At 48.2% G+C, this 27692-nt stretch overlaps 1 protein-coding gene across 3 annotated transcripts in view; it reads right to left on the reverse strand.

Moving 5' to 3' along the window:
- Positions 1–27416, reverse strand: part of RASSF8 (Ras association domain family member 8) — a 102546-nt gene extending 75130 nt beyond the window's left edge. The window contains exon 1 of one of the 3 annotated variants that reach the window (XM_075602854.1): positions 27147–27416. The gene's annotated coding sequence lies outside the window, so the exon portion shown is untranslated. Of the gene's footprint in view, positions 1–26092; positions 26275–26725; positions 26865–27146 lie in introns of those variants that run through there. The other 2 variants (XM_075602855.1, XM_075602856.1) reach the window with 2 other exon arrangements.
- Between the last annotated feature and the right edge of the window lie 276 nt (positions 27417–27692).

Below are 27692 nucleotides of genomic sequence, written 5' to 3' on the forward strand. Positions count from 1 at the left end.
TTTAATAAAATCTCCCTAAAAGTAGATTATCAAAATAAGTCAAATAAAATAATGAATAAAATATGAGCAAAAAATGGCATCATAAAAGAAATTTGTCCTACAGCTTGGACACTGTACCCTCGGTCACCAAGAAGATTGTCCTACAGCTTGGACACGTTACCCTCGGTCACTAATCAGATTGTCCTACAGCTTGGACACGTTACCCTCGGTCACTAATCAGATTGTCCTACAGCTTGGACACCTTACCCTCAGTCACTAAGAAGATAACGCACAGCTAGTAATTTTTAGAGGGCAACCTTATTTCAAAGGTCTGGCTCATTAAATTCTGACTGGTTAATGATCTTTCAAATGCTGCCGAGATGGTATTTCTGTATGTCCTATATGCCAATGACATATGCAATTATATACGGTCATATGCGGTGAAAACAACACCATTATTCACTCAAGCTAAAGTCTGTTATGCTGCAATGAGATGAGCTTTGTTATGGCTAATGCACAGGTCACTTCTATATATGTATCTTTGCTATTGCTCCAGTTCCAAGCTTTGTTGTTGTGGATCATGTTAAGACGCTTTGCACCAAATGTGCAGCCTGTTGGGGCTTCCTCGTTCTTAAGGGATCAGATGTGACTATCCGGCATTAATACTTCTGTCTCTGGGACTAACCATCTGCCACGTGTTGCACAATAAAAGTGCCATGAAGTTGCTAGGAGATGTAATTATGAAGAAGAAGAAAAAAAAAAGAGCAGCTTTTCAGAGGTTAGGATGTGCGTGTTCTTGCAATGAAAACAACCTGGAAAAAAAAAAAAAAAGATCTAGCAAGAAGGAATTTCCTTGGGCTGACAGTGTACTCCGTCTTGGAGGGTGACAGCATCTGATTAAGAATAATAACAGAGGTGGAGAACAGAGAGGGGAAAAAAAGCAGAACATTGTTTGCTTGACATTGCGGACTGATCACTGGGGCGTATACGTGCTTAATTACCATCCAGTAAGCATGAAAAGCTGATCGAGAGAGGCTCAACCTCTTAAGATAAGAAGCGATGTAAGGTCACACTTGGCAAGATCCTAATCCAGCTTCAATTAAAATACCTGTCAAGCGCGAGTAGTACAGTACCTGCAGGAGGGTTCCCACAAAACTCAAGTGTCATTTATTCAGAAATGTGGCATGAAAACCTCCGTCACACTGAGTATTTGTTTTAGAAATTGCTTTCACTTTTTCACATATTTCCCTGCTAAACGCTCCATGAGTATTAGAGCATACCTTTTTCTTTTTATTTGGACTAACAATTGCTATAAGGCACGCTTTGGAGACTTCTCCTCTCTTCCTCGGGTCTCAGCGATACCACGAGTTGAACAGTCTGCAAAACTGTTCCAGCAGCAGAGTAATGGCTGCGACTATAATTTGGCATCACGTAATATTCATATACAAGTTGAACATGACCCGTTTGCGGCCCTTGAGGACAGGAGTTGCGCAGGCCTGCTATTGGGCATTAACATTTCGGATTGCTTTCACGTTATACATTCGATCACACTGGCAAAATAAATGTTTGTCGAGTGCTGCGCTTTTGCCACTTTTTGCCTCATCAATTCTGGCCATTTTGGTAGAAATTGTCGCAAAAAGTTCAATCTAATTTTTCACAGATTTTTCTAACTTTTGGAAGGTTTGATTGAAACTGCAGCGCATCTCAACAGGCCGCCACGTCGCCAATGACCAGGCCGCCACGTTGCAAATGACCATGCCGCCACGTCGCCAATGACCAGGCCGCCACGTTGCAAATGACCAGGCCGCCACGTCGCCAATGACCAGGCTGCCACGTCGCCAATGACCAGGCCGCCACGTCGCCAATGACCAGGCCCCCACGTCGCCAATGACCAGGCCCCCACGTCGCCAATGACCAGGCCCCCACGTCGCCAATGACCAGGCCCCCACGTCGCCAATGACCAGGCCGCCACGTCGCCAATGACCAGGCCCCCACGTCACCAATGACCATGCCGCCACGTCGCCAATGACCAGGCCGCCACGTTGCAAATGACCAGGCCGCCACGTCGCCAATGACCAGGCCGCCACGTCGCCAATGACCAGGCCCCCACGTCGCCAATGACCAGGCCCCCACGTCGCCAATGACCAGGCCCCCACGTCGCCAATAACCAGGCCGCCACGTCGCCAATGACCAGGCAGCCACGTCGCCAATGACCAGGCCCCCACGTCACCAATGACCAGGCCGCCACGTCGCCAATGACCAGGCCGCCACGTCGCCAATGACCAGGCCCCCCCATCGCCAATGACCAGGCCGCCACGTCGCCAATGACAAAGCCTCCACATCTCCAATGACCAGGCCCCCACATCGCCAATGACCAGGCCGCCACGTTGCCAATGACCAGGCCTCCATATCGCCAATGACCAGGCCCCCACATCACCAATTATTTCAACTTTACGCTGCAGCAGTTTTGCGAACTTCACCCTGGCATGAAATTAACAATATTCATAAAATTAATCATTCATATAAAAACACATTTCTTATACAACGATTATAACGAGGCTTCAGGAAATTGAAGTTACCGGAGTCAAAGTCACCTGTAAATCATTCTTGCCCTTTTGTTACCTGTACACACGCTATTCCGTATCCTGTGCACACGCTATTCCCTTACCCGTACACACGCTATTCCGTTACCCGTACACACGCTATTCCGTTACCCGTACACACGCTATTCCCTTAGCCGTACACACGCTATTCCGTTACCTGTACACACGCTATTCCCTTAGCCGTACACACGCTATTCCCTTAGCCGTACACACGCTATTCCCTTAGCCGTACACACGCTATTCCCTTAGCCGTACACACGCTATTCCCTTAGCCGTACACACGCTATTCCCTAAGCCCTACACACGCTATTCCCTAAGCCCTACACACGCTATTCCCTTAGCCGTACACACGCTATTCCCTTAGCCGTACACACGCTATTCCCTTAGCCGTACACACGCTATTCCCTTAGCCGTACACACGCTATTCCCTTAGCCGTACACACGGTATTCCCTTACCCGTACACACGCTATTCCGTTACCCGTACACAAGCTATTCCGTATCCTGTACACACGCTATTCCATTACCCACGCTATGCTGTATCCCGTACACACGCTATGCTGTATCCTGTACACACGCTATTCCCTTACCCATACACACGCTATTCCCTTACCCGTACACACGCTATTCCCTTACCCGTACACACGCTATTCCCTTACCTGTACACACGCTATTCCCTTACCGGTACACACGCTATTCCCTTACCCGTACACACGCTATTCCGTTACCCGTACACAAGCTATTCCGTATCCTGTACACACGCTATTCCGTTACCCGTACACACGCTATTCTGTTACCCGTACACAAGCTATTCCGTATCCTGTACACACGCTATTCCGTTACCCACACTATGCTGTATCCCGTACACACGCTATGCTGTATCCCGTACACACGCTATTCCCTTACCCGTACACACGCTATTCCCTTACCCGTACACACGCTATTCCCTTACCCATACACACGCTATTCTCTTACCCATACACACGCTATTCTCTTACCCGTACACACGCTACTCCCTTACCCGTACCCACGCTATTCCCTTACCTGTACACACGCTATTCCCTTACCCGTACACACGCTATTCCCTTACCCGTACACTCGCTATTCCCTTACCCGTACACTCGCTATTCCGTTACCCGTACACACGCTATTCCGTTACCGGTACACACGCTATTCCCTTACCCGTACACACGCTATTCCCTTACCCGTACACACGCTATTCCCTTACCCGTACACTCGCTATTCCCTTACCCGTACACTCGCTATTCCCTTACCCGTACACACGCTATTCCCTTACCCGTACACTCGCTATTCCCTTACCCGTACACTCGCTATTCCCTTACCCGTACACTCGCTATTCCCTTACCGGTACACACGCTATTCCCTTACCCGTACACACGCTATTCCCTTACCCGTACCCACGCTATTCCCTTACCCGTACACTCGCTATTCCCTTACCCGTACACACGCTATTCCCTTACCCGTACCCACGCTATTCCCTTACCCGTACACACGCTATTCCCTTACCCGTACACACGCTATTCCCTTACCCGTACACACGCTATTCCCTTACCCGTACCCACGCTATTCCCTTACCCGTACCCACGCTATTCCCTTACCCGTACACTCGCTATTCCCTTACCCGTACACACGCTATTCCCTTACCCGTACCCACGCTATTCCCTTACCCGTACACACGCTATTCCCTTACCCGTACCCACGCTATTCCCTTACCCGTACCCACGCTATTCCCTTACCCGTACACTCGCTATTCCCTTACCCGTACACACGCTATTCCCTTACCCGTACACTCGCTATTCCCTTACCCGTACACACGCTATTCCCTTACCCGTACCCACGCTATTCCCTTACCCGTACACTCGCTATTCCCTTACCCGTACACACGCTATTCCCTTACCCGTACCCACGCTATTCCCTTACCCGTACACACGCTATTCCCTTACCCGTACACACGCTATTCCGTTACCCGTACACACGCTATTCCCTTACCCGTACACACGCTATTCCCTTACCCGTACACTCGCTATTCCCTTACCCGTACACACGCTATTCCCTTACCCGTACACACGCTATTCCCTTACCCGTACACACGCTATTCCCTTACCCGTACACACGCTATTCCCTTACCCGTACACACGCTATTCCCTTACCGGTACACTCGCTATTCCCTTACCCGTACACACGCTATTCCCTTACCCGTACACACGCTATTCCCTTACCGGTACACACGCTATTCCCTTACCCGTACCCACGCTATTCCCTTACCCGTACACTCGCTATTCCCTTACCCGTACACACGCTATTCCCTTACCCGTACATACGCTATTCCCTTACCGGTACACACGCTATTCTCTTACCCGTACACACGCTATTCCCTTACCGGTACACTCGCTATTCCCTTACCCGTACACACGCTATTCCCTTACCCGTACACACGCTATTCCCTTACCGGTACACACGCTATTCCCTTACCCGTACACACGCTATTCCCTTACCCGTACACACGCTATTCCCTTACCCGTACACACGCTATTCCCTTACCGGTACACACGCTATTCCCTTACCCGTACACACGCTATTCCCTTACCCGTACACACGCTATTCCCTTACCCGTACATACGCTATTCCGTTACCCGTACACACGCTATTCCCTTACCCGTACACACGCTATTCTCTTACCCGTACACACGCTATTCCCTTACCCGTACACACGCTATTCCCTTACCCGTACACACGCTATTCCCTTACCCGTACACTCGCTATTCCCTTACCCGTACACACGCTATTCCCTTACCTGTACACACGCTATTCCCTTACCGGTACACACGCTATTCCGTTACCCGTACATACGCTATTCCCTTACCCGTACAAAAGCTATTCCGTATCCTGTACACACGCTATTCCCTTACCCGTACACACGCTATTCCGTTACCCGTACACACGCTATTCCCTTACCCGTACACTCGCTATTCCCTTACCCGTACACACGCTATTCCCTTACCCGTACACACGCTATTCCCTTACCCGTACACACGCTATTCTCTTACCCGTACACACGCTATTCCGTTACCCGTACACACGCTATTCCCTTACCCGTACACACGCTATTCCCTTACCCGTACACACGCTATTCCCTTACCCGTACACACGCTATTCCCTTACCCGTACAAAAGCTATTCCGTATCCTGTACACACGCTATTCCCTTACCCGTACACACGCTATTCCCTTACCCGTACACACGCTATTCCCTTACCCGTACACACGCTATTCCGTTACCCGTACACACGCTATTCCCTTACCCGTACACACGCTATTCCCTTACCCGTACACACGCTATTCCCTTACCCGTACACTCGCTATTCCCTTACCCGTACATACGCTATTCCCTTACCCGTACACACGCTATTCCCTTACCCGTACACTCGCTATTCCCTTACCCGTACACACGCTATTCCCTTACCCGTACAAAAGCTATTCCGTATCCTGTACACACGCTATTCCCTTACCCGTACCCACGCTATTCCGTTACCCGTACACACGCTATTCCCTTACCCGTACACACGCTATTCCCTTACCCGTACACTCGCTATTCCCTTACCCGTACACACGCTATTCCCTTACCCGTACACACGCTATTCCCTTACCGGTACACACGCTATTCCCTTACCGGTACACACGCTATTCCCTTACCCGTACACACGCTATTCCCTTACCCGTACACACGCTATTCCCTTACCCGTACACACGCTATTCCCTTACCCGTACAAAAGCTATTCCGTATCCTGTACACACGCTATTCCCTTACCCGTACACACGCTATTCCCTTACCGGTACACACGCTATTCCCTTACCCGTACACACGCTATTCCCTTACCCGTACACACGCTATTCCCTTACCCGTACACACGCTATTCCCTTACCCGTACAAAAGCTATTCCGTATCCTGTACACACGCTATTCCCTTACCCGTACACACGCTATTCCGTTACCCGTACACACGCTATTCCCTTACCCGTACACTCGCTATTCCCTTACCCGTACACACGCTATTCCCTTACCCGTACACACGCTATTCCGTTACCCGTACACACGCTATTCCCTTACCCGTACACACGCTATTCCCTTACCCGTACACTCGCTATTCCCTTACCCGTACACACGCTATTCCCTTACCCGTACACACGCTATTCCCTTACCGGTACACACGCTATTCCCTTACCCGTACACACGCTATTCCCTTACCCGTACAAAAGCTATTCCGTATCCTGTACACACGCTATTCCGTTACCCGTACACACGCTATTCCGTTACCCGTACACACGCTATTCCGTTACCCGTACACACGCTATTCTGTTACCCACGCTATTCCGTTACCCGTACACATGCTATTCCGTTACCCACGCTATTCTGTTACCGTACACACGCTATTCTGTTACCCGTAGTGTGCAGCTGCATGTTGGAGGTGGCAGTGGATTTGATTAAACATTTTATAAATACAATCCCCCTAATCAGGAAGAAATACATTGAGAGTTAACTCTCGATTTCAAGTAAGTCCTGGGCACAGTTATGATAACAATACATGGTTACATTAAATGAACAGAGGTTATACATTAGATTTAAAGACATTGCATGAACAGTTACAGATAATCTTAATATATAAAATCGAAATGGTTAGTGAGGTTAGTGCTATCTGCGGTGAATCTGATTGGTCCTCAGCCTCTGGCCAATCAGATTGCTGTGTGTGACGTCACCCAACTGCCACTCTTCCCCCTTGGCTCACGACACACACACACACACACACACACACACACACACACACACACCTCTCTCTCTCTCTCTCTCTCTCTGGCGCTCATCTCTCCCTCCCCTCATCTCTCCCCTCCCGGTTCTCTCCCCCCCCTTCCTCCCTCGCGGCGCCAGTAGAGGTCCGCCGCTCATCTCTCCCCTCCCGGCGCTCATCTCTCCCCTCCCGGCGCTCATCTCTCCCCTCCCGGCGCTCATCTCTCCCCTCCCCCTTCCTCCCGGCGCCAGTAGAGGTCCGCCGCTCATCTCTCCCTCCCAGCGCTCATCTCTCCCCTTCCTCCGCTCACGTCTCCCTCCGCTCACCTCTCCCTTGCGGCGCCTCATCTCCATCCCCGGCGGGGGAACAGGCAGCGGACCCCCTTCCTCCCTCGCGGCGCCTCATTTCCATCCCCGGCGGGGGAACAGGCAGCGGACCTCCTTCCTCCCTCGCGGTGCCTAACATGGCGGCGCGCCCGGAAGGACACCCTTCTTCCCTCGCGGCGCCGAGTGAAAAGATGGCGGCGGCCGGAAGTAGAGGTAGGTGTCGCTCTAGGTGACGTCTGTGTGTGTGTGTGTGTGTGTGTGTGTGACACTGTGTGTGTGTGTGTGTGTGTGTGTGTGTGTGTGTGACACTGTGTGTGTGTGTGTGACACTGTGTGTGTGTGTGTGTGACACTGTGTGTGTGTTGCCCCCCCTGCCTTTCACGCCCCCCCTGCCTTTCACGCCCCCCCCTGCCTTTCACGCCCCCCCCGCCTTTCACGCCCCCCCCGCCTTTCACGCCCCCCCCCGCCTTTCACGCCCCCCCCCCGCCTTTCACGCCCCCCCCGCCTTTCACGCCCCCCCCGCCTTTCACGCCCCCCCCGCCTTTCACGCCCCCCCCGCCTTTCACGCCCCCCCCCGCCTTTCACGCCCCCCCCCGCCTTTCACGCCCCCCCCCGCCTTTCACGCCCCCCCCCGCCTTTCACGCCCCCCCCCCGCCTTTCACGCCCCCCCCCCGCCTTTCACGCCCCCTCCCCGCCTTTCACGCCCCCCCCTGCCTTTCACGCCCCCCCCTGCCTTTCACGCCCCCCCTGCCTTTCACGCCCCCCCCCTGCCTTTCACGCCCCCCCCTGCCTTTCACGCCACCCCCCTGCCTTTCACGCCACCCCCCCTGCCTTTCACGCCCCCCCTGCCTTTCACGCCCCCCCCCTGCCTTTCACGCCCCCCCCCTGCCTTTCACGCCCCCCCCTGCCTTTCACGCCCCCCTCATGGCCTCCGGCCGCCCCCCCTGCCTTTCACGCCCCCCCCCTGCCTTTCACGCCCCCCCCCCTGCCTTTCACGCCCCCCCCCTGCCTTTCACGCCCCCCCCCTGCCTTTCACGCCCCCCCCCTGCCTTTCACGCCCCCCCCCTGCCTTTCACGCCCCCCCCCTGCCTTTCACGCCCCCCCTGCCTTTCACGCCCCCCCTGCCTTTCACGCCCCCCCTGCCTTTCACGCCCCCCCCCCTGCCTTTCACGCCCCCCCCCCCTGCCTTTCACGCCCCCCCCCCCTGCCTTTCACGCCCCCCCCCTGCCTTTCACGCCCCCCCTGCCTTTCACGCCCCCCCCTGCCTTTCACGCCCCCCCCTGCCTTTCACGCCCCCCCCCTGCCTTTCACGCCCCCCCCTGCCTTTCACGCCCCCCCTCACGGCCTCCGGGCAACGCCGGGTATATCAGCTAGTATATATATATATATATATGTTATAGTTGTAGAGGGTGTCTAGTTTGCCAAGGTGAGTTTGGGGTGGTGTACCATATACTATGCCCCCATAGTCTATAATTGGCATTACCATCTGCTGTGCGATGCGCTCTATGACCAGCTGGCATAAGAAGGCTTTGTTCCTATAAAGTAACCCTACTTTAACATACGTTTTGGATGTGCAACCCAAATGTTAAATGGGAGTCAAACCATATGCCCAGATATTTAAAACTAGCAACAGGGGCTAGGATGGTATTAGAGATGGTTCTGATCTGTAGCTCTGTAATTACAGTGTTGTCAATGTTTGAAAAGAGATGGGGCCCCTGAACAGAGCCTTGCAAACACCGCAGGCGATATCCAAGAGGTTGGAGTTAGAGCATGAGATAGCGATGTTAGGATCTACCTGATAAGTAGGAGTGACACCAGTTTGAAGCATGCTCCTCTGTTCCAGAGCACTGAAGCTTGTTTAGCAAGATAACATGATCAACAGTATCAAAAGCCTTTCCAAAACCCAGGAATATTGCACCAGTAAGTTGTCCCAGTTCCATTTCGTACTGGATCTCATTGAAAACTTTTAGCAGGGTAGTTACCGTGGAGTGTTTGGGGCCAAAAGCCAGATTGGAACTGGCGAAGGAAATTTATCTTGGTATAGTAAATGGCTTACTTGGGGTGGACACGTTCCCATGACTTTGGATAGTATTGGGAGAAGAGAGATAGGCCTGTAGTTTGAGACAGTGTTTTTATCCCCAATTTTGAAGATTGGGACAACTCTGGCAGTTTTCCAGGTCTGTGGGATATGGCCTGCAGACAGAATAGAGTTGATTAGGGAAGCAATCGGTTTGGCAATGGCTGGGGCACCAAGTCGTAGGAACTTAGATTGCAGTCAGGTCCACATTGGCTGTTTAATTTCAATTTGAGGAGCGCTTCTGCAATCTCCTCTTCAGAAACTAGGACAGATTGAAAATTGTGGGCAGTACTGGAGAGGGTGGGGCTATAGGGGTACTCCCAGATGGAGCTCCATGTTTGTAGTTCGGATACTTTTAGGCTCGGGGAATGTGACATTATACAGATACTTGCAGCCAAGTGGAAAATATTTACTTCAAACACAAGAAAACCTGGCACTGGTTTGGGTGGCTTTTATTATACAAGCTAATGTAATAACATTTCATTGTGTGTGTACGGAGATCGCACGCTACAGGGTTTTGAGAGTATTTTTTTAAGACATTTGCCGAAAAGGAGGCTTTCTGGTCAATCCATCATGTCCAACATACCTGCATGGACAGAAGAATTGCTGTTTTTTTCCAAATACACCGGCTCATTTCGTGGGTTTAAAGAACGTCACACAGAGCTATTTTAGGCGAAGCATAGTAAGAAGAGTTTGTTTTATTGCCGTTTACCAAAAACGATGTCTGATGACCAATCAGTTTTTAAAGCTTTTTTTTTTTACACATCTTTGCCTTATTGTTCCTTCAAAAGGATGTATTCGCCCGTAGGCATTGTTTTATTTATTTGCCGCCTGTTAAAAATGAATATGTTTCACTTTTCTTCGGGCCAGCTGAATTCCAGCATACAAGCCATGTATGTTTCTGTTCTACTAATGATGGTTTCAGAATTACAGACAATGGAGAACACCAACATTGACCGCTAGTTCTGAGAGCTGACAAACCGTTGTATCACCACAAGGCCACGGGATCTACAGTATGTATATATATTTGTGGGGCACACAAGCACTCCCCTTTGTGCTTTTGGATGCCAATGGGAGCCAGCCAACATAAATATTATAGTGGAATGTATACATATGGCGTCTTTCTGCCATTATTTGCACTCAAAAGTATAGATCTATTACATAAAAACACCACGCATGTCATTACTATGGAAATATTACAAGTGGATTTTATTTTCTAAAAAATTTACATCAGTTGTTTAACTAATCGCCTGCATTTAACTTATTAAACATGCCGCTGCTATTAGTTCACTTTGGTCCGAGGAGGGATAACCTCTAACCCTGCGTGCCATATGGGCCATGCTCGCGATCACACCGGAACTGATAGCGCCTCTACCTGTAAGATGGCGTACTGCTCTCTCAAACGCGGCCGCCCGCATCTACCTGTAAGATGGCGTACTGCTCTCCCAAACGCAGCCCCCCGCATCGACCTGTAAGATGGCGTATTGCTCTCCCAAATGCGGCCCCCCGCATCGACCTGTAAGATGGCGTATTGCTCTCCCAAACGCAGCCCCCGCATCGACCTGTAAGATGGCGTATTGCTCTCCCAAACGCGGCCGCCCGCATCTACCTGTAAGATGGCGTACTGCTCTCCCAAACGCGGCCCCCCGCATCTACCTGTAAGATGGCGTACTGCTCTCCCAAACGCGGCCGCCCGCATCTACCTGTAAGATGGCGTACTGCTCTCCCAAACGCGGCCCCCCGCATCGACCTGTAAGATGGCGTATTGCTCTCCCAAATGCGGCCCCCCGCATCGACCTGTAAGATGGCGTATTGCTCTCCCAAACGCAGCCCCCGCATCGACCTGTAAGATGGCGTATTGCTCTCCCAAACGCGGCCCCTCGCACCGACCACAAAAATCCGCAGTAAGTTTAAGAAGTAGCTCCTACGTCACGGAGCCCCTGGAGGCCGGAGGACCCCACGACATGCGGGAATACAGGGATGGCCGACTCCAGCCCTCACGGACCACCTCAAGGTCAGGTTTTCAGGATGTCACAGCTTCAGCACAGGTGGCTCAATCAGTTGCTCCGTCTTCAACTGAGGTATATCCTGAAAACCTGACCTGTTGGTGGCCCTTGAGGACTAGAGTTGGCCTCCTATACTAGCTACTTCCCGGGTCACCCAAAGGGTTAAAATGGGGGCCGAATTTAGACAATTATGGGTCTTATTTTAATTGGCTATATTTATCGGTTTGATAAATCGATTTTTCAGCTTATATAAAGGATGACTACAAATACTGTAGTCAGTCAAGAAGATGCATGAGTAGCACTGCTGCTAAGTGGCACTGCGGCTTTTCTGAACATGCAACAGATTGAATGCAGAACCGACACAAAGTATCGCAAGGGGAACACTGCTGGTATTATTATACAAGGTGCGACGTTACAGCCCTGCAGCCAATCGCGTGAGAGAGCACCAGATGTAGAAATACACCGCGCTCAATATTTACACCAGTGTGTGTGACACCGTTTTAATGAAGTGTTACAAAGTTATAATAGCAAACATATCTGTATATGAAATGAGTGAACAGGTTCACAGGCAGAGAGGAGATGCAGGGATTCCTAGTTTGGAACAAAGCAGCGCAAGGGGAATGGATCCCTCCTGTAATGATTTGGGTCCAAAACAATAAAAAGTCCTGCAGTATAATCTATTATCTTCTAGGGAGACTGCAAAGCAGAGCAGCACATGCAGGATGCAAGTTACACGGCGCAATCATGTACCGATCGCTCCATTTATAATAACTACTGGTTGGAACAAAGTATCTTGTACACTAACTAGTCTCAATTTAAAGCAGGACCTGGTTATAACTGTGACAAGCTGTGTGGCATTGAAATGGCATTAGCAGTACAGCACTGACATTGTACAAAAAGAGCGATCACAGCAACAGGAGGAGTAATCCGGGGTTTTACTGAGAGCAGCGCTGCTGAGATCAGCACCATACAGTGTAAACAACACAACACCTATACGTTTAAACAACACAACACCTATACATTTACTTTATACAGTGCAAAGTTATTACATCCATTTTTGTTTTATTTGCTTACATATCTGTTAATTGGCCCGTGCTACAAACAGAAGAATATCCTTTCCCAAGTGGCTCTTACTTATTTAAGATCTGTCCAGTATTTATATGCAGATAATAATTCTCCAGAGCACGGCAGAGAGTTTACTGATAATCACAGCCCTGCCGAGGAATTTGTGCTCTTTTACACAGTCTACAGGTGTGCGATGTAGAAGACAGACAGACATCCTCCAGTCACTAGATGCAGAACTTTACATATATACTATACAAGGCATAATACAGGGAAGAATTATACAATACAAATTAGCGCACAACAGAAACACAAAACAGCCCGAAGAGCTTACACTCTAAGTGGTGTATTGGGAGACATGCAGAAACTGGAGAACATGGGAGTGCACCTTTTATAGGGCTATGCTGAGAGGGTAAAACAATTATCTGTTTATAGACGTGATTATAATGAGGACAAAAGCAATTTTGGAGCATTTGCAGTTTACGCTTGCTAACAATTCTGTTCGAATGCACAACGTTGGTTCAGTTCCCAGAGAATATATTGATTAGAGATTTGTGACTCGTGCTTGGTTTGAAAGATGTTTTGATTCTTTTCTACACTGTTTGCAATCAAATTCTCCACGGTGCAACCCATCAAATGCCCAAGCCAAAGATAAAAACTAAAATAGCCCTCCTACCCTGCAACCTGATGTCCAGACAGCGCCGCACAGAGTACTAGGAACTTATTTGGGAGATCTGATTTTGGGTCCATCTTTCAAAACTGGAAGGAAATTAGGGTCCCTCAAGCAGGTGACCAAAACCTTCACAGAAGCGGGCAGGGGTGGGCAACTCCAGTTCTCAAGGGTCACCAACAGGTCAGGTCTTAAGGCTATAAGTGCTTCAGCACAGGTGGCTCAATCAAAGACTGATCCACCTGTGCTGAAGCAGGGATATCATTAAACCCTGACCTATTTGTGACCCCTGAGGACTGGAGTTGGCCACCCCTGTCATATATTTCAAAAATCAGGATTTATTCATCTCTAGTTTCTGTGCTCACCATGGTAACGTTTAGGCCTGGGACATAGTGGTGTGAGCAAGGCTGAGCCGTGCTGAGCCGCGCTCACACTCGGCACTGAGCCCCTGCAGCCGCAATGAGAGCGGCTTTAGCTGGGGCTCGCGCACGCGCCCGCACGCTTGGGGAAGCGCGTGTCTCAAGATGTTTTCAAATTTGGTGCTAGCCGGAACGCAGGGCTGGTCACGTGAGCAGTTCGCCCAATGAGGGCGATCCAGCTCCGTGACGTCACTGGCCCGCCCCCATACACGCCCCCGACACGCCCACGGACGGCGCGCTGTGTAAGGCCAGGGAAAGCACCGCTTTCCCTGAGCCTCAGCGCGCCTCCACCCGGATAAAATCACTATGTCCCAGGCCTTAGGCTGCACTGGGCTCTGGGGGGGGGGGAGATCCATATTAACCTCCCAAACGCTTATATATCTCCTAGGAGAGGGCAAGAAGTGGTCTCTTAAGGGAAGTTAAAAATAAATAAAACGGAAAGTGCAAACTACTTTACCCTTTTGACGTAACCACCATGTTATGGGAGCTGGCACCGCAGGCGTCACATGACATGCTCGTTTTCTACGGGAGATAACGTTCTACGCTCCTATGGGATGTAAGAGGACGACAACGACGACGACTCCTCTTCCATTCGCGTCAGTCACGCCATGTGATCACGATGTGGCCCAGCGCGCAACAGGTTAAAGCAACCGTTCCTTCCCTCCACCCCCCCTTTTTATACCCTTACCAAAAACAGGGGTTCACCTCAGAGCTCATCCATGTTCCCCCCCGACCCCCCCAACATCCAGGAACCCCCTAATTCTTTGTACTGATTTTGTGTGCCGGTTTTGACTCACGCAAAAACTACAAACATGGCCACTGGGTTACCACCAGCTTTTTTAATGGCCGAATGGCTAAGCACTGCCGTTGCCGCCATTTTGAGTCTGGCAGGCAAATATTCTGTCCGGTGCCGGACATCGCAGGAGCTTTACCAAACAAAAACAGCAGAGTGGAACGCCGATTTAAACTTGGAACCGGCTGCCACTCATTTTACGAGCGCAATGTAAATAACGGCTACAACCATTTACATTGGGGGCCTTTTTGATTCTGGATATTACACTCGGTGACTAAATGTATTGACACAGCTTCACCTCTGAACTTTCCTGGAGCTGCGGCCAGGAAGAGGGCAGCTCCTGTCAGTCTGTTTCATTCTCCCATTCCCAAAACATCACTGTCCCAAGCTGACAATCAAAGATAATTAGAAATCTCTCTGCTTGTGGACAAACACCATAAACTAATAATGTGCGCAGTGCAAACAAGGTTCTTTTTACTCATACGCGCTGGGTCCTCTGAAGGTTTAACTTCACTCGCTCCACACACCGCTAGAAAATATGGTACAGAAATATAGAATATTTGAAGGACAGCTTCACACCTCATTATTATTATTATTATTAATAATAATAATAATAGCAGGCAATGTATTACTTTAGCTAACAAAAAAATTATCTTGTTTTATAAAGCGGACTCTAAAATGTGATATGAAATTTGCACTCGGCTTAATCTATCCATTATGAGGTCTGCAAGTTAATAGGACACAGCAATTACATGTAGAACAATCTCAATAAATAAAACACTTTTTTTTACGTAATGCCCATTAGGAGGAAAGCACGACACTTTTACTGACAATGAAAGGCTTATAGGCACATTGGTAAATCTAAAATCCACATATGTTTTCCATCTTCTTTACTATTTAAGAATAATTGCCTAACCCTGGGGGTTCTCAACTCCAAGAACCCTCAACAGGTCAGGTTTTCAGGATATCCCTGCATCAGCACAGGTGGCTCAATCAGTGGCTCAGTCAAAAACGGAGCCACCTGTGCTGAAGCAGGTTTTGACAGAGCCATCTGTGCTGAAGCAGGGATATCCTGAAAACCTGACCTGTTGGGTGGGAGTGAGGGTGGGGGGGGTTCTTGAGGACTGGGGTTGGGAACCCCTGCCCTAACAATGCGTTGCAGTCTTGAGGCAGAGGAAGAGTTAAACTTAATTCCCTAAACAGCAAAATGATTTCCCCATTGTACACAGTCCTTTGGCATCCTGCACACATTGTAAACTCATAAGGTGTTTCATGTCCCCAGTATTATTGACTTGTGTAAGACAAGGTCAGAGGTCACAGACACGTTCATTAAACTGAAACACACTGGCACAGACGTGATGCAGCGGGAGAGAAGGATTGGGTCCCCGTCTTCTCTAAAAAGGCTGGTTTGTGACATTGCAAAACAAAAAACGGGTTCTAATTTAGATAGCAAACTTAGCACTGGCCAACCGTGATATATATTGGGAAGCGTGTATATACGTAAAAGTAGAGCAGTATGGGGCACTGCATCTTTCCACATCAGTGGAGCACGCCGTCAACATGGAAAGCAAAGTCAACTCAAAATACATTCTTACAAAATGTAATATGGTGCTAATCACTTGGATCCAGTGCAAACAGTCTCTGCCCCCCCAACAAGCAGTGAGGGCTATGACAGCCAAAAACGTTGGAATAGGCTTGTCCTCACTCGTACATTATTACAGGATGTAGATATATAGAATAACATTGGAATTGGAGTACTTTATGGTTTCATAGGGACATGATGATATGCTGTATCAGTAATGCACCATTTACCATCATTGCCTTTTACAACGTTTACTAATTATATTTCCCAGCATAAAAAAAAAACATTTCTGTGTCAGGCTGCTGGGGCCTCAGTGTGCCGCAGGGCTCCAGCCTTCCTCAGCTGCAAGGCCCTCCCCCAGCGCACGCGGACATTACTGGCCCAACTTCCGCATCCAGCCGTGGGACCCCCAGCACCAGGTGATAGAGAGCGGAGCAAGAAAGAAAAAAGGGGTTCGGGTGAGTGAGAGGGAGGACAGAAAGAGAGGGGGCAAAGTGAACGAGAGGGTGAAGAAGGAGACGGTGAGAGAAAGAGAAGGCGTGAGTGTGATTGAGTGGGGAAAGTGAGAGGAGGAAGTGTAAGGCCTCGGCCAGGGTGGCGCTGAGTGGGGACGCGCTCACGCTGGCCGCGATGAAACACATTGCTGCAATGTGTGTGGCCAGCGTGAGCAAGCGCCTGAGCATGCGCGGCGCTTACCTGTTTGCCAAGAAAGCAAATTTGAATTTGCCAATGAGGGCGAACCAGCTCCGTGACGTCTTGGCTGCGCCAACCAAGATGTGGCCCCCCCCCACCCACGCACCTAGCCGGCCACGAATCGTCGGCCCGAGCAGGGCGCAGAGAACGAGCGCCCGCTCCCTGCCGGGCCGCAGCCTAAAGAAATGCAATGGAGGACTCGCAGAGTCGCCCAGGTGGAGAATAGTCTTTATGCTTATACATGCAAACATTTATACATACTGTACGCACACACACACACACACACACACACACACACACACACACACACACACACACACACACACACCGCCATGGGGCATTCTACCAGTTTCCCAAATCTTCTCTCGATTTTGGGGGTCCCCCACACCCCGTCATTCCAGTACACTCGCCCAGTCTGCACCTTTTCTAATTGATCGCAGTAATAGGTCGCAGTATACATCGAGTTATAGTATTTCTAAGACACCGCATGGAACATTTTAAGAATAATTTGCTCTCCTGCCTTTTACTAATTGTTTTGCAGCTGGTTCCTGAAACAGTTAGAAGCTTTTACGAAGGATTTCTATATATTTTAGCTACCGAGCGTTTGCCTAGGCAACAATGTAACAAAAGAAAAAGGATATCCATGGTGATTTTACAACGCAAGGTCAGGAGGGCTGGAACTATTTAGTACTTTTTTTTAGTAGCTGTAAATCTGGGCTCCGGTCTCTCTCTGAAGATCAAACGTATTCCTACATTACATGTTCCTAATTCATAAACATCCACTACCCGGGGGTTCATAACTCCAGACCCTTCCCCCTCCCCAAACAGGTCAGGTTATCAGGATATCACTGCTTCAGCACAGGTGGCTCAATCAGTGGCTCACCCTTTGACCAACCACAGAGCTACAGTAACAAGTTGCCTTAATGATACCTGGAACAAGGGTAATTCTGTTAGAGAAATGTTCCAATGCGGACCCGTAGAGAGAGCAGCTTGGGCTTCGTCTGTGACTGAGCCACTGACTGAGTCACCTGTGCTGAAGCAGGGATATCCTCAAAAACCTGACCGGTTTGGGGGGTTTGAGGACTGGAATTGAGAACCCCTGCATTAACCATTAACACCGGGACGGTGCAACACTCTCCAAGACACGGTGAAGTGGTTAATTTATCGAAATAAATTACTTCTCTAGCACCACATATATGTCAGGTGCAGGACACATACCTGTGGCACATCGCCAAAATGAGAGGGATGGGCAGGCCACGTGCTTTTTGAACACGTGGTACATAAAAGGGAAGTGGGAAGAGGATCTATGGAGACTCGCACACTGGTTTATTTAAACGAAGACACAAGAAGAATCTTCAGGCAACGAATAACTTTTTCTTGCGTTGCTATTGCTGCCGCCACCTCCTGCCCCGGCGCCCATTTCCTGCTCCCACGCTACAAATAGTCGAAGGGTAAGGCCTCAATTATACCAGAAACTGCAGAGCGATCCGGTAAAGTCATCGTAGCGCTTCCGTCGCGATTGGTGTGTGCGCTTCATTGCATGTGATTGTTTTGTTTTGAAGCTTACGTCAAGCGGCGTCGCCAGCGATTTCTGCTATAATCACGGCCTAATGAAGAGATTTAGCAATGGAAAACGGGGACAATCTTTCCAGTGTATAGCCGTCATTTTCACCAGATTGTTTCTCTTTTCACTGAAAAAGTGTACACAAATTAGACACGTCGCATGGAAATCTGACAGAATTAATGTTTCATTAAATAAAGTGATATTCCAACAAAAAAAACCCCACACTATAGGGAGAAGACCAGCGACATTTTCTTGTGAAGCATTTAGAGCTGTTTGGGGAGTTTATTAAATAGCCCCTTAGAAAATGTTTTCACTTTGTCCTGGTGAAAGTGTGTCACCAGCAGAAGTAAGGCTACGACCCCGGTGTTGGCGCTGCACGAATCCTGACAGGCTGGCGGCGCGTGCAGCTGTGATCTCCGATCTGTGGCTGAGCTGCAGGAGATGGGGGGGGAGGCGTGGCAGGTACACGGCACCCGGCTGGTTCGCCCCCAGTGGCTCAACCGCCGGGTGGGGGAGGGGGAGTTTAGGGGTTGGCCAGCGCTCCGTCGCCAGTTCTGAAGACAATTTTATTGTCTTCAGAAAAATCTTGGTCGAGCAACGCGGCGCCCAAGGCAGCTAGTGGGCCCGGCCCCATTGAGGGGCGGTTCTTGTTCCTGCAGCATGTACTGGGGACCTAACCTAAGATCTGGTTATGGAAGTGGGGCTGCACTTTTGGGGGGGGGGGGGGGTAGGGGGCGAGACTGCCAGGCCTCTGCTCTGAGGTTCTGGCTTAGAGCTGCTGTACCAAGAAAGGATGTGTAAAATAAATAAATATATATATATATTTTAAATAATTATTAATGAGTTTTAAAAAAGAAGCATTTCATGCGCTGTTTTTTTATTATTATTTTTTTTTTTAACATGGATTTGAAGCAGGAGGTTTGAAGCAGGGGGTCTTCGGAGCTGAATCCCATTCATTTCAGCTTCGAGGACCCCCGGCTTACCGAGACACAGCCCTCAGAAGGGGGTGCCAGTATCTCAGCAAAGTTTAAAGCCCCCAGTCACACGTGAGCCAATAGGAAGCCTCACCCGATGGACGTTACGGCTTCTTACTGGCTCGCAGGGTGCGGGAGCTTTGAAACGTCGCCATTATGTCATCCATGCTAGCAAAGCCAGCGTGATTACCAGCAGCCCCTACAGAGGTATCTCTGGAAGAAGCTGGCCCGTGGAGCTGAAAGTAATAGGGTGTAGCTACGGAGAAAGCAGTGCTTGGATTGCTGCCTTAATATACTGAGGATCCTTTGATTTGTTAGGAGACTTCCCCAGCAGCGCAAGATCTTTACAACGCTTTCCGGTGTGTGATAATTTGTTGCCAATGTTCCCAGCAGTTTGAGCTGCAAACTGTAACAATAGATAATGTTACCTTAGTAATATAAGAATACATTGTAGGTGAACTCAGGGAAGCAGAATCTTTGCTTATCGATCGGCAGCTTAGGTAATTCGTTTTCATTAAAGGTAATTCAAATGCTGCTTATATGAAATATTTTAACATAAATGCTGCTTATAATAAATATTTTAACGTGCTGCCAGAAATGCTGCAAAGGTTTTTGAGCCATATGAAATGCCAGCTACTGCCCATGATCAAGAACATTCTGTGCTACAAATAAATATTTTACACAAATTCTGGCCCCAAAAGAATTTCTGGGTCTTCACTAAAATCGATTCCTAGTCTCTCCGCAAAAGGTAGAAAAATGTATTATTAGCAAGATCCTAAAGGATCCCCCAAGTATCGCACCCGAACCAATGTTATGTGCCATTCCCGTCAATGGCAGGTAATGCAGAATCGGGGTGCGATACCCCACATCTGTGCTTAGTGAATGCAGGCCTAAAAATCTTGTGTCTGCTGCATGCAACACATTACAATGCGAGGCTGGCCTATTCTGTAGGGTTGCTGTACTGACCAACCTGATCGAGCTCCCCCTTAATAAAAGTTATTTCACGTGCAAAGTAAAAGTTGCCCAATCCAGTTTGATCCAAGTTTAGTCCTCAAGGGCCACCAACAGGCCAGGCGTTTATGATGCACAGAGCCAACAAGTTGCCATAACCATACCTGGAGCAAGGTTAACTCCGTTAGAGAAATGTTCCAATGCGGCCCTGCAGAGAGAGCAGCTTGGGCCTGCCTGCAAACACGGATTCACACAGAACTGTTGCTGCGGAGGGATCTGCCACAATAGAAAAGCAGTACAATGCATCCAAGATAGTACGTTCACTCCATTTGCCTAACCTGGGTGCATAACGGCCTTTCCTGCAATTGCTTTAGCAGCTGGATGGTCCGGAACATCACTAAAACAAAACGCTTTATTCACTAGCCATGGATTTCGTTCCCTTTGAAGTCGGTGCCACTAAAGAATCAACAGCAGCTGAGAAACGTGTGTTATCAGAGGACAACTGAGTACAATAACAATACAAAAACAGCCAGATATTTTTGCATAGCAGTATAAACGCAGTTGGAGCCATTATTGTCCTTTGTTACATGTAATCTCTCCATCCCTAGCATCGCTAAGGGTAAACAAGATAGAAACTGGAATAGAAATGGTTTGGGGCTGATAATATAGATCGGGGCTCTCTGTAACTAGTTCTCCAAAGTGGCCAGATTGGAAAACATTCAGAAGGGCCACAGGTTTACTGTAATGTCATTTAAGATACATTTACAGACCTGAAAATGACAATATTTCAAATTTGCGCAAGCATTTTTTTTTTTAAAGCATGTTCTTGTATAGCGCTGCTTGTTTTACGTGGCGCTTTACAGAGACATTTTGCAGGCACAGGTCCCTGCCCGGTGAAGATTACAATCTGTGTTTTGGGTGCCTGAGGCACAGGGAGATAAAGTGACTTGCCCACAGTCACAAGGAGCTGACACCGGGAATTGAACCGGGCTCCCCTGCTCCAAATTGAGTGCCAGTCAGTGTCTTTACTCACCGAGCCGCTCCTTCTATAACATATGTACATTACCTTCGCTAACAAGTCAGTTCAATGTGATTAAGGGCACTGGGCAGAAAGTATCACAAGCAGAAAGTCCAAGGGCCACATTCTAGGCCACAGGAGCCACCAACAGGTCAGGATATCCCTGCTTCTTTGACTGAGCCACCTGTGCTGAAGCAGAGATATCCTGATCTGTTAGTGGCCCTTGAGGACAGGAGGTGGACACCTTTGTTCCAGGCCTCTCTCTGGCCACCTGTAGAAGATCCCCGATTTAGATTTTTAAAACATATACAATATTAACTGTTCAAACGGATATTTGTGATTAATTTGTTTAAAAGCCGCTATCCCATATAGGCTATATGGGTTATATGGGCTATATGGGTAATACAGAATTTGAACCGTGGGGTCCTGACATAGATTCGTTGCTAATCGAAAGGAACTTGCTACTCATTGATGAACTGCAGTCATTTCGACTTTTTGGAGGTGGAGAATTTTATTTCCATTCTAGCCAAACCCTGAAGTGTTTCTTAAATTCATCTCCACACTGGAGTGCACGTGGGTTTCAGCTCACTCACACAATAAAGAGAATAAGCATTAGTCCAGTTTTGTAAACTTATAGATGCATTTCACCAAGTATAAAATACCGATGCTGATTATCAAGTCAACCAGCCAAACGACAAGAATATTATCCCTTCAGCTCACACACACACACACACACACACACACACACACACACACACACACACACACACACACACACACACACACACACACACACACACGATTGGGGTTAACTTGCTTTGTTTTAAACGCTGTTATACCAGATACTACTGCAACTTTATATAGAGATACGTCTGTCCTTGATAAACTGGACCAACTGCTTCAATTTGTTGCATTCTATCATTTTGTTTTTCACTAGTTAAACAGGAAATCCCACAAAAGCAGAAAACTAAATATTTTGAAACAACTTATCAATGTAATCAGCTTCGTTAGGAAAATTCAAAATCACTTTTAAAAGTTCAACTTTTGAATTGTTTGTTTCCAGTGAAGATAGAATGTGTAATTCACTGGTCAAATATTTATTCTGCTCTTTCGTTTTATATTGAATAACAGCATCAGAATTAAATTTAAATAAAAGGGGGAAAAAAAAAATAATACAATGGATTTGCCAACTTAGCTGTAGACACAAAACAATCATATCACTAAAGATCATAAAATATCTATAGGAAGCACTTGCCATGGAAACATTGACCGCAAAAAAAAAAAAAACCATATGCTTCCCGGATTTTACCATACCTACATATAACCCATCACACGCCGCGCGGGGCGATTACTTTGGCCCCAGGAAGGACTGTCTCTTTAAGTGGGATAGAGTAAGAATGATGACAACTGAAACGGGCGAATGCCACTATTGTGCACGAAACGAGAGGCATACAGTTGTAGCAGATGTTAATGCGCCCGCTGGCAACGCTCCCGCGGGGAACGCGGCCTCTTAGCCTTTTCCCCCTTTCGTGCACTGTTGATTCAAGGCCATTCCAGTTTCTCCTGCGTCGTCCCCCGCAGCAAAGCGCCAGCGGGGGGTCAATAACTTCGGCAACATCTATATGTGCAACAACAAGAAACACGTGTGCGAGATATCAGGGCTGCACGTCCCCATGCCCTGCTCAGCACCAGCGCACACAGGCTCGGGACATTATTCAGAGCTGAAGCAGGGCCTGGTTTTTGCAGTGCTGTTGTATCAGGTGTGTGCTCTCATACGAGGCCCTATCTTAGCCTGTATTGTTATAGGTTCTCGTGTTCTTCACTGGTGCCGCCTCTATGATCTGGTGCCTTTTCTTGGTCAGGTCTCATGTGGATTCCCTATTACAGCCGCGCGCAAAGTGGGGGGGGGGGCACGGGATTTTTTTTGGGGGGGTGCGGGCAGTTGCAGAGGCCTTTTGCTCTTCCCCGAGGTATTTAAATTAAATGCTGGGGGGGGGGTGGGGGGTTCGCGTGCGGCCTCTGCAACTCACTTACCGGGATTCTGAAGAATTTGCTGGGACGCGTCACCATGGCAACACGGCGTCAAATGACATCACGTGACGCCACCAAACAAGGTAAGGGGGGGCGCGATAGCGAGTGAGAGCAGGCAAGGGGCGCAGCTCCAAAAGTGTGCGCTCCCCTGCTCTATTAGACAGATTTGATGCAGACTTTTTATTGCTGATGGAGGTTTTACCTTATGTTGTGTTGGTACAAGCTGTCTAGGTTTTTGGCAAGGCTCTCGTTCAGCATCAGTGCCAGTTCTTCATGACTTATAGCCAGGGCTGGCTCTCTTACTTTTTGTATGCATGTATTTCTTTATTTATATGGCACTGACAGTGTACCCAGAGCTTCACAAAGACAACACAGCACAGGCAATAATACAATAAGCGCAGCAAATGCATGCAATAGGAAAGGAAATCCCTGCCCCGGAGAGCTTACAATCTAAGTGGTATGTTAGACTTACAGAGACAGCAGGTGAGGGAATAAGTGCAGTAGATGGCAGTGCTTGGCCACCATGGTTGGTAGGAGTCACTGTGGGTGTGGGACAGTAGCCATGAGGCCAAGCTATTGGGTTGCTGGTGCAGGATTTCAGTTTTTGTGCTGGCTCTCTTTTATACACATATTTTATGTGCTGTAATTATGAAACATTTATGAAACATTTGATCTATTATGTAGCCGTGAATAATAAAATAGAGCCTCCTCTGGCATTATTTTGACAGAAACTGGCTAAATCCCTAGAAGACAATCCTTGTTAACTTTGTTAACATTTTTGCAATCAACTTAAAAATTGTGCATATCACAAAAACATGACATACACATGAATACTTATACAGTTATAAATCGAAAGAAGAAATAAAACACAAGTGATGCCACTGAAAGTTATAGGTATCAACTGTGATACAAGGTAATAACAAAAAGACAGGATTTTACAGGCAAGTTACAGTTCCTATCCTACAAAATATGACAACTGCATACTAAACACATGTCTTGTATATTCCCAAGAAACTTCACATCTGCACCAGAGTAAGAATATAGATTTTATTCGCTCCTGGTTAGTTGACACAAATGTAAAGAAAAATACGATTTCACCAGTGAGGCGGAAAAATGCCATTTATGGGGTGTATTTATCAATGCACAATAAAATAAATAAAATCTGCACCACGTTTACCCAGGAAAAAAAACATTCCCATTGTGATTTTCTTCTTTGATAAATACGGTGCAGCATTTTCCCATCTGGGACACATTGAAAGCTTTCCCCCTCTCTCTGTTTTTGCCCTGTCTACATTTCCAAAGGCTATTTTTCATTGAAAAAGCTGAATCTCAGTAAAATCTCACAAAAATGACAGTGGGTCATATATCAGATTTCTGCACAAAAGGTTTCCCTTTCCTTCCATATCCACTTGCAGAATGTTACATATTGCTATCTGCCAGTTCTGTCACGAACCACGAGTGGAGAAGATATGCAACGTGGGAAAGAAATTGGGAGTCGGTTTTCAATGTAGTATTATGAGTGCCATGAATATACAGTAGTAAGGTTTAAAAAGGTATACATAACATGTTATAACTATACATCAGTGAAAATAGGATTCTATAGCTGTAGGGCGAGAACAACCACTAACTACCTTTATCTCATCGCAAATCTAAAAACAAATGCATGTTGTACTCCTTGTGTCATGAAGTGGCAATGATTTATGGCAGGGCAATGTATCACCAGATTGAAGCTGTTAAAAAAAAGAAGGTCTCAGGCTTCTAAATGTTTCCCCAATGTTCACACACAGGGAGTGAGATCAGCATTATAGTGCAGTGTCAAGTACATGTTACAGTGATAGTCACAAACCACTGATCAAGCCAAGTGAAGGTCATTTCCAGTTTGGGAGCAGCAGTTCATGTCTTCTTGCAGTGCTGGAGAACACATTACAGACTATTGACTTAAATGGGGGTTAACAGTGCTTTCCAGCGCTGGGAGGGCGTCTTATCAGAGAATGCTGCTTAGTAAATATGGTCCACTATGTTGTCCACACATAATATTATGTACAGTACGACCCTCAAGCCTATATGTACCGTGATCACTACACACAGATCTTTGACAAGTTTTCTACGCTAATTCTGTGTCATATTAACCCCCCTGTCCCCAGATTGATGATACAGGAAGGGACAGAGTATGATGGGTTGATACTTTGAGGGAATAACATGCATGAAAGGTTTTAGGGGGGGGGGGACACTTTATGGGATGCAGACTTCAAAACAAGTAGCTATTGACAATTAAAAGTGTGTAGCCATTGTGATCATGAACTCCTTTAAAGGTAGTGGATTGGATTACCCTTCATACAATGGTTTCCTTTGAGCTACTGCAGATCTGCTTCAGGACACATCGCAAACCTCTAAATCAACGTATAAATCAGGACCAGAAGAGGCCATGCAAGGACTACAGCACTGATATTCTGCATAAGGACTTTATTTTCACGTCCCGAGTAAACCCCCATCCTGAGTTAACCCTTCTTGTTGCACATTTCCCAGAGGACCATGATTCACTCACCATTCCTGCTCTGATTTCTGCAGACACAGCCCATTCCCGGTGGTAAAAACAAAACAGATTTACTGCTAATCTTTTTATCCTGCCAGGAGGAGTGGGGGTGATAAAGCTACGACTTACTCAAGACATATGTCAATAGTAAGAGGGGGATGGTGTAATACAGGGGTGCTCAACTCCAGTCCACAAGCCCTCTGCCCCCCCCCCTCCTCCAACAGGTCGGGTTTTCAGGATATCCCTGCTTCAGCACAGGTGGTGGCTCAGTCTATTGAGCATTTATCTAATAAAAAGGTGTATAGTTTTTTTTTTAATAAAATAGGCAAAAAAAATGAAGCTGCTGCTGAGATTGTATACAGAAAAGTGTTGAAACATACAAGAGTTGGCTTCGGATGACAGTGTTGCAATAACACTGTGTATCTCCTGGAGGATATAGGGAGGATGCAGGCTGTTTCCTTGCAGTGATCCGACTGTCATTCAAACCCAAAACATTCGCCTCAGAGAGCGTCACATATTAACCAGTTACTCCGTCCCTGCTGCCCTGACACAAAATAAACACTTCAGTGTGGAAGGAGTAGTTACCAGGAGGTCCATGCACTAGCCAGAAGCCGTGTGATAACACACTACACTCACGGAACCCACCTTTTAATGGTGACCCCGTGCCTTTGAAGCATTCAGTAAATGATGTGCTGGATAATAGTCACCCTCCTGGCCCCATTCCCCGGGTTCTGAAGAACGGGGTGGGTAACAATCTGACATCCTCAGACTTAAGCTCCTCAGGACTTTAAATGTCCTCCTGGCTGCAGCAAATCCTGCAGCTCAGCTAAGCCTGCTGGAGGGAGAGCCTCTTATCTCCAGCCAGCAAGGTGAGTGCTGCCCACACCGGGGCATGTCTTTATACAGCACCCACAGTGTACTCAGCGCTTTACCAGAGAGACAATGCAGTGCAGGGAAGTATAACAAGAAGTGCAACAAACTAAGTCAGACAATCGCAAAGGAAATCCCTGCCCCTCCCCCCCCCAGCCCCCAGGGCTTGCAATCGAAGTGACATGTTGTTACTTACAGTTTGGCAGTTCTGTCCAAATACAATCCGGGGGGGGGGGGGGGGTCACCGCAGTCCTCTGCTCTCCCACCTCCAAAAATCAGATCCTTCCGAAGAATTAGGGATACAACGCGGGTCTGTGCTGGAGGAACAGCCTTCTCCCCGTGCAAGGTTTATCCAGGGGCGCGGGAGTCACAACAAGGGGGGGTGGGGGTGCAGGGAAAAGTTTCAGGGAGGCAGGGAAGTTCCTGCAGCAGCAGCAGCGCGCAGTGTGCTCAGTGTGAGGAGCGGGGCTGTGCTTATTAGAGCTGTGAGTGTGTGTCAGTGCAGGAGAGCTCAGCCCCGCCCCCTGCACAAGCCCCGCCCCCGGCACGCCCACTGGTTACAATGTATCCAGCCTCTTCCCCCTCTCTCCTCCTCAGCAGCCGCAGCAGCAGCAGCAGCAGCCTGGATACATTGTAACGGAGGCGGCAGGCGCGCTGCATTGTGGGAGCTTTTACAGCAGCAATCACAAGATGCTCAGATCCTTACTCTCCTGCTCCTCTGCACAGATCTTCTTACTCTCCT

This window comes from Ascaphus truei, chromosome 5, assembly GCF_040206685.1.
Source record: "Ascaphus truei isolate aAscTru1 chromosome 5, aAscTru1.hap1, whole genome shotgun sequence".
Lineage (NCBI taxonomy): Eukaryota > Metazoa > Chordata > Amphibia > Anura > Ascaphidae > Ascaphus > Ascaphus truei.